This window comes from Anneissia japonica, unplaced genomic scaffold (assembly GCF_011630105.1).
Source record: "Anneissia japonica isolate Jap-2015-1 unplaced genomic scaffold, ASM1163010v1 scaffold4464_len47620_cov111, whole genome shotgun sequence".
Lineage (NCBI taxonomy): Eukaryota > Metazoa > Echinodermata > Crinoidea > Comatulida > Comatulidae > Anneissia > Anneissia japonica.
In genome coordinates this window covers 13283-20149 of record NW_022737323.1, presented here as the reverse complement: position 1 = coordinate 20149, position 6867 = coordinate 13283, and the positions used below count along the sequence as shown (strand labels likewise).

Below are 6867 nucleotides of genomic sequence, written 5' to 3'. Positions count from 1 at the left end.
GTAATGTTAAAAGCACCGAACGTAATGTTCAAAGCACCGAACGTAATGTAAAAGCACCGAACGTAATGTTAAAAGCACCGAACGTAATGTTCAAAGCACCGAACGTCATGTAAAAAGCACCGAACGTAATGTTCAGAGCACCGAACGTAATGTAAAAAGCACCGAACGTAATGTAAAAGCACCGAACGTAATGTTAAAAGGGCCGAATAACAAATGCCCCGAACGGAAAAGAGCCACCAAAGGCAGTAACCGCGTTCCATACTGCACAGCTTAACTTTGTGCGATCTTACGTCATCGCAGCTTTCGCGGCCAGTTTGGAATTGGCTTCCTCTCCGATGACGACGGACTGAGCAACAACACAAAGATATCGAACTTCTTGAAATTTGACTGTTTTGTACGATCGCCGACCGCCGCAGTATATTCCAACATTGAATCGATAATTAATAGTTAATACTCTAAACAAAGTCATATTACCATTGACAACTATGGCTTGGCTAGGCCTAGCTTGGCTTGGTCTAGGCCTAGCTTGGCTTGGTCTAGGCCTAGCTTGGCTTGGTCTAGGCCTAGCTTGGCTTGGTCTAGGCCTAGCTACGACGAATCAAGGCAGTCGCGAGAAATTAGTACTGAGGCTAAATCAAATTTTGCCTTGGGTGCCCTTTTATACTTGAAATTTTGGCCTTGGTGCCTTTCCATTTGGCATTGGTGCCTTTCAAAATCATGTCATACCGGAGGCCATTTGGCCTGCCCATAAAATCCCCAAATTCGAGGCCTGCACTGTCATTTGGGGCCATTTTTACCAGGCCATTTTTTCCTGGGTCATTTTTCCGGGGCCATTCTTACCATACCCCCGAAAACAACCACCCACTGTTAACGTGAGAGGTAAATGGCTAAGAAAGCTTATACAATTGTTCAAAATAGTGTTTATTTATCCTAGCATTCTCCTTGGTTTGTATGCTTCGAAATTGAAGTGATCATCACCATCCTATTTGGGTTCTTTACTAGATTTAGGGTGAGTGATTTTCATACCAAAAGTGCTCTATTTTTTTCACATCCCTGAAGAGGAGTATATAGGTGAGTGATAGTGTGGTCCCTATACAGAATTTTTTTAGTAGACATAGATAGTTTGTAGTAGACAAAGTCTATTTTTGTAGATGATAATAGGCTGTTAATAGATTTTTCATGTCTAAGGATTTCCTCCTTTAGTACTACCTTAATAGTAGTAACTTAGTAGGCTTTGTCTACTGATGATAGATCACAAATAGTTTATTAATAGTTTATACATATCTATTTATTACTGTAGTTGGTATTTATTAGACTTATAGATGGGCATAACAAAGGGTTGGCAATAGTAATATATCTATTATTAGATAGGTGCTAAATAGTTGTTATCAATTTATAATTTTATGTTCATAATTTTATAAGTAGGTTTGTGTCTAGCTATTTAAGAAGATATTATGTAGGCCCAATAATTAGATAATATTAACATATTATTAGCAGATTCTAATTAGTTTTTGTCAATCTATTAAGGGGACTGATAGAAATATTTTTACTTTATCAATAGACCACTGATAGGTAGATGGTAATATAGTTTAATAATAGTGATTGTTTTTGAAAACCTCAGCGAAATATGCTAGTGAGGCGAAAAACTACTAAAATCTACTGAAAACCTACATATTAGTAGGCGTTTAATAGTCAGTAGTGCCATATGGCTAAATCTACTAAAAATGAGTAAACTAAGGAATTTCGGTATGAGGGAGTGCAATCGCTTGCCTCAAATCACAAGCCCAGCACCTAAAAACTTTGTTCAACCAGATTTCTATTTTAAACTATCAATTTTTATCAACTATCCAAAAAAACTACATCCATCCACAATAACACAGTTAGCCAATCAACCTTGATTTTGTTTTGGGAGAACATGTTGCGCAGTATGGTATGGTACTGTACGTCTTCACAAATATAAGGAGAAAGCAAAAATCTTTACTGTACACAGTTGCACCTAATTATGGTATAGTTAGCAAATCACACATAGGGCGATTGTTACCATTACCTAGTATCATTTCTCAGCGACCATTGAAAAAATGCAGGGTAAAACTAAAATAAATAAGAATGATGCTAGTTATATTGTTTACAATTTCTATTTGCAAAACCAGTTGAGATTTGTATTCAACTTTGGGTCAACAAACTGCATGTCACTCTGTTCCGTTGCTCCATTACCGGAAAGATGCATTATTTATGTAATATCATTAATATGTATCAACCACTTCTCAAATCAAAGGTAGCTCAATAAAGGTTTATGAATACTGAAATATATAATTATCCTTAGAAACTCATTTAAATAATCCGTAGAGCTTTGGCAATATCTATTTTGGTAAAAAAAAAAACCATGTCAATTTTGCATCACTCTGTTACTGAAGTTACAATTATTCATATTTCATATTTCTGATGGATAATTTTTGTAAGGTACATATTTTTAGAAATATAGTAGTAGTAGTAATAGACACTTGGTAAGTGTTTGTTGGGTGAGAATATATTTTCTGTGCTACATCTGTTTAAAGTTTAAATTATTGGAAATGTCCTTTAATAACTGTTTCCGTGACAGGAATTGAACCCATGACCCTGGGATAGCAAAGCAAGTATCTTTCTACCAAGATTTCCAGGTTCACTAATTATTTATTATTAATGATGATAATAATAATCTTGGGAGTCGATTTTGATGTCATTTGTTGTGAAAAATTTTTAATGTGGCTAAGATTTCATTTTTAGTATATGCATTATTCTCTGTGTGAGGTCTTATTATGCAACAAGCAAAAAACAGTTATCATAGATATGAAGAAGCAAATTCTAGACCTGATTTCTTACTAGCAATTCATTTAGATTCACTCTACCTTTCACTACCATTATTATTATTGTCCTTTACACTAACTTACTTCTCGTGAGTCCATCAATGATGTTAAAAAAAAAAAACATGTATAGACAGAGTATATGACAGATTAATGATAATTTATTGTTTTCTTTTTATTTACTAATACATGCATTAAATAGATTCTTATTTTGAAATGAGCATTAAAGGATATTATTTTAATATTATAACTATTTTTATTTTATTTTATGTATTTACTATACATGTATTTACTAATACATGTATTAAATAGATTCTTATTTTGAAATGAGTATTAAAGGATATTATTTTAATATTATTACTATTTTTATTTTATTTAAAAAAAAATAACATATTAAAATTTATCATATTCATTTTAATTATTTATTTTGTTAAATAGTGGTTTGTGGGACTGGGCCTGTAGCCATTGTGTGATGACAGGATGTGTGGCCTGTAGATCTGAAGATTCTCTCCACAGCCATGTAATGCACAGTGACAGGTATGGTATCCCTCAAATTATCAATATTTGACCTCCACTTATGCATAGCACCAAAATGTGTGTGATATCAATTAGAAACACAAAGTGCATGGTGGTTTGTTCTCATATCTTCATATATCATTGATTTTGCCTAACATAAAAGCAATACTGAAATACAAGAAGTACAGTAAAGCTGCAAGGCAGGTTTGCTGAAATGTTATAAAATAAATAACAGTCAAAGTCTTTTAAACCACGTAAAGAGAAAGCCATCTAATTTTAAACGAGGAACATAAGTATGGGGTGCCATACGCAGCAAAAGTCCATGTTAAAATCAAAATGTAATTGCAAAATTCAATGTCTAATTTATTAAAACGTAGGCGTAAATTTCTCAAAATGTAGATCTATTTTTTCAAAATGAAGTTCTAATTTTTCAAAACGTAGTTCAAATTTTTCCAAATGTAGTTCTAATTTCTTTAAAATGTAATTCAAATTCAAAACGTAGGTCTGACTTGATCAAACACCCTCTCCAAATTATATTTCAAAACGTAAATCAAAAACCAGCCTGGTTTGAAATGCATTTTACAACAACACTAGAAATAGACTTTTGCTGCGTATGGCACTGGACTTGCGAAATGTAAATCAAAACTAATCAGCCAAGCATGACGTGGGCCTGTTCCATTAACGATGGGGGAATCATTTTTCGCTGCAGTCCAATGCCGTGAACAACGCTTCCCAGTGCGTCTGCTAATTTTTAATGGTCAGGCTACCGCGATCACGAGCCCTATGCTTGGCATTATAGGTTAGGCTTATGTGGGCTGGGATTTGCAACAAGGTCTTGGACGAGGCCTCTATATAGTAGGAGGACTAGGCCTCTATACTATAGTAGGACGCCTGGTCCTAGTCTAGGCCTATAATATATAATCTGTATAAGTAGTCATGTGATTACAGGTTTACATTGTACCAAGATCGATATTAACAATCGCATTTATTTTTCATTGAAAATAAAAGAAAACTTCAAATAATTTAACTTAAGGATTTTAAAATATTCCAAACCTGTACGCTTAAAAAAAAATAAAATAAAAAGTAAATAAATAAAGTTAACTTAAAACACAAACAACGCGATAGGATATAAAGATTGAGAGAAGTTTTGGTATTCTGTACTGTATTTCTGAAGTGCCATTCGTTTTGGGGTTGCTACCACTATCTATTTCCTTACATTCCAAAAAGGAGGATTGGATGCTATTTAAATTTGCTGGAGATTGAAAAATTAACTGTTAATTCTCTTGTTAGAGAACATAGAATGGTACATGACTTTCGGACTGGTATGCCTTTAGTAGCCCTATGTACTCTAGGTGTAAATATATACAAAGAATAGGCCAATTTTAGTGAGAACTAAACCTGTTTTGATAACGTAGGGCCAATATACAATGCAAAGCAAATTGATCACAAAATCAGAAGCATGATTTCAAACATCAGAACCCAGCTTTTATTGTTTAAAACTGTCGGGGCCCCATTGAGCGAAACTACGGTATTATAGTTTATATTATATTTTTTAAACTACAATGTCGGGGCCCCTCACGCCTGGGTCCCTGGCGCCCTCTTCCCCTGTCAGCGCCCGACTGTGGCGTCACTGATTGTAACAACTGCAGATTGTAGCAACCCCAAACGAACGGCGCTTCAGAAAATACAGAACAAGTATACAAATTATTCTCGCAAACTTTATATCTATCGCGTTGTTTGTGTTAAGTTAACTTAATTTATTTTTATTTTTTGAAGCGTACAGTTTTTTTTTGAATATTTTAAAATCCTTAAGTTAAGTTTTTTTTTTTTTTATTTTCAATGAAAAATAAATGCGATCTTTAATATTGACCTTGGTACAATGTAAACCTGTAATCATATATGATTACTTATACAGATATTATAGGCCTAGACTAGGACCAGGCCTCCTACTATGGTATAGAGGCCTAGTCCAAGACCTTGTTGCAAATCCCAGCCCACATAAGCCTAGCCTATAATGTCTAGCATAGGGCTTGTTTTCGCGGTACACCTGACCATTAAAAATTAGCATACGCACTGGAAGCGTTGTTCACGCATTGGACTGCAGCGAAAAATGATTCCCCCATCATTAATGGAACAGGCCTACGTCACGCTTGGCTGACTAGTTTTGATTTACATTTCGCATGTCTTGTGTTGTTGTATTTCAAAACAGTCATGCCTGGCTGGTTTGACATGGACTTTTGCTGCTTATGGCACAGACACACAAAATGTAAATCAAAACTAGTCAGCCAAGCGTGACGTGGGCCTGTTCCATTAATGATGGGGGAATCATTTTTCGCTGCTGTCCAATGCCGTGAACAACGCTTCCTCAGTTCGTCTGCTAATTTTTAATGGTCAGGGTACCGCGATCACAAGTTCATGCCCGTAGGCAGGTGGGGGGGGGTGCAGAGAGTGCGGACGCACCCCACAAATTCCAAAAGGTCCACATTTTAAAACCTATGAATACACAAAATCGCTCCTAATTATTACAAAATGCTATAGCATGCATTGCATTATATATTTGCCAGCGTATCTAACCGTTGATTTTTAATAATGTGGCATGAAATTTGTTAGAAATTGATCGTCTCCGGTGATCGCAGATTGATCTATATAATATGAAGAATGTTATCTATAGGCATGCAGATGTACAGGACATAATAACGTTACTTTTTCAGGTCCCAAAAACACCCAAATTAATGAAAATTTAAATGAAATATTAATGAATTATGTGTTTGAGAAATTTATTACGCAAGACCCTCAAAATGCTACTTTGTCACTTTTCTCACAAACCCCCTCCAGGCCTCTGCCCCTGGACCACCCAATTTCAAAAAGTTTACTTTTAAAACCTATTATTTCACTAAAATCGTTCCTAATTATCGCGAAATGAGTGCATTACATTTTTTTGCCCGGTCTTCTACCCGTTGATTTTTAATAATGTGCTGAAATTATCAGCTCCAGTGATTGCAGATTGATCCATGTCATCGGTAGGCCTACAGATGTAAAGAACATGAAAAATTACAATTTCACAGTGGTGGATTCAAGGGAGAAGAACCCCCTAAAATTATAAAAGAAAAATGGAGAAAAGAGAAAAATCATCATTGAAGTTTGTCTGAGAGTCCCCTTTCCGGGCATTTTGAGGTGCCATAATCATAAATTTTCTTACCTCAGCCCTAGTCATGGTGGGGCTGAGGTGGTATTGACCATCTGTCTCAAGTTCCTCCCTTCACCCCCACCCTCTATTTCTCCTGCTTTTACTGTAGGTCCCTAGACAATACTCAAATGAATGAAAATTTAAATCGCGATATTACAAATTATGGATTTTAGAAATCCATTAAAAAATGCTAATTTTTCAGAGCTTCCAGAAGATTCGCCCCACCCTCACGGGGACCCCTAGGCAGTCGCCCATCGTAAGGTCCACTTCGGTTGCAAAACGCACCTCCCCATCGAAAATCCTGCCTACGGCCCTGCCCTATGC

General features: G+C 35.7%; 1 long non-coding RNA gene across 3 annotated transcripts in view; it reads left to right on the top strand.

The window, feature by feature from the left end:
• LOC117117322 overlaps positions 1 to 6867 on the top strand; it is a 17064-nt gene that overhangs the window by 7329 nt on the left and 2868 nt on the right. For 2 of the 3 annotated variants that reach the window (XR_004446889.1, XR_004446890.1), the window contains one exon: positions 3279 to 3377. This is a non-coding gene — a long non-coding RNA (uncharacterized LOC117117322). Of the gene's footprint in view, positions 1 to 302; positions 1072 to 3278; positions 3378 to 6867 lie in introns of those variants that run through there. The other variant, XR_004446888.1, reaches the window with a different exon arrangement.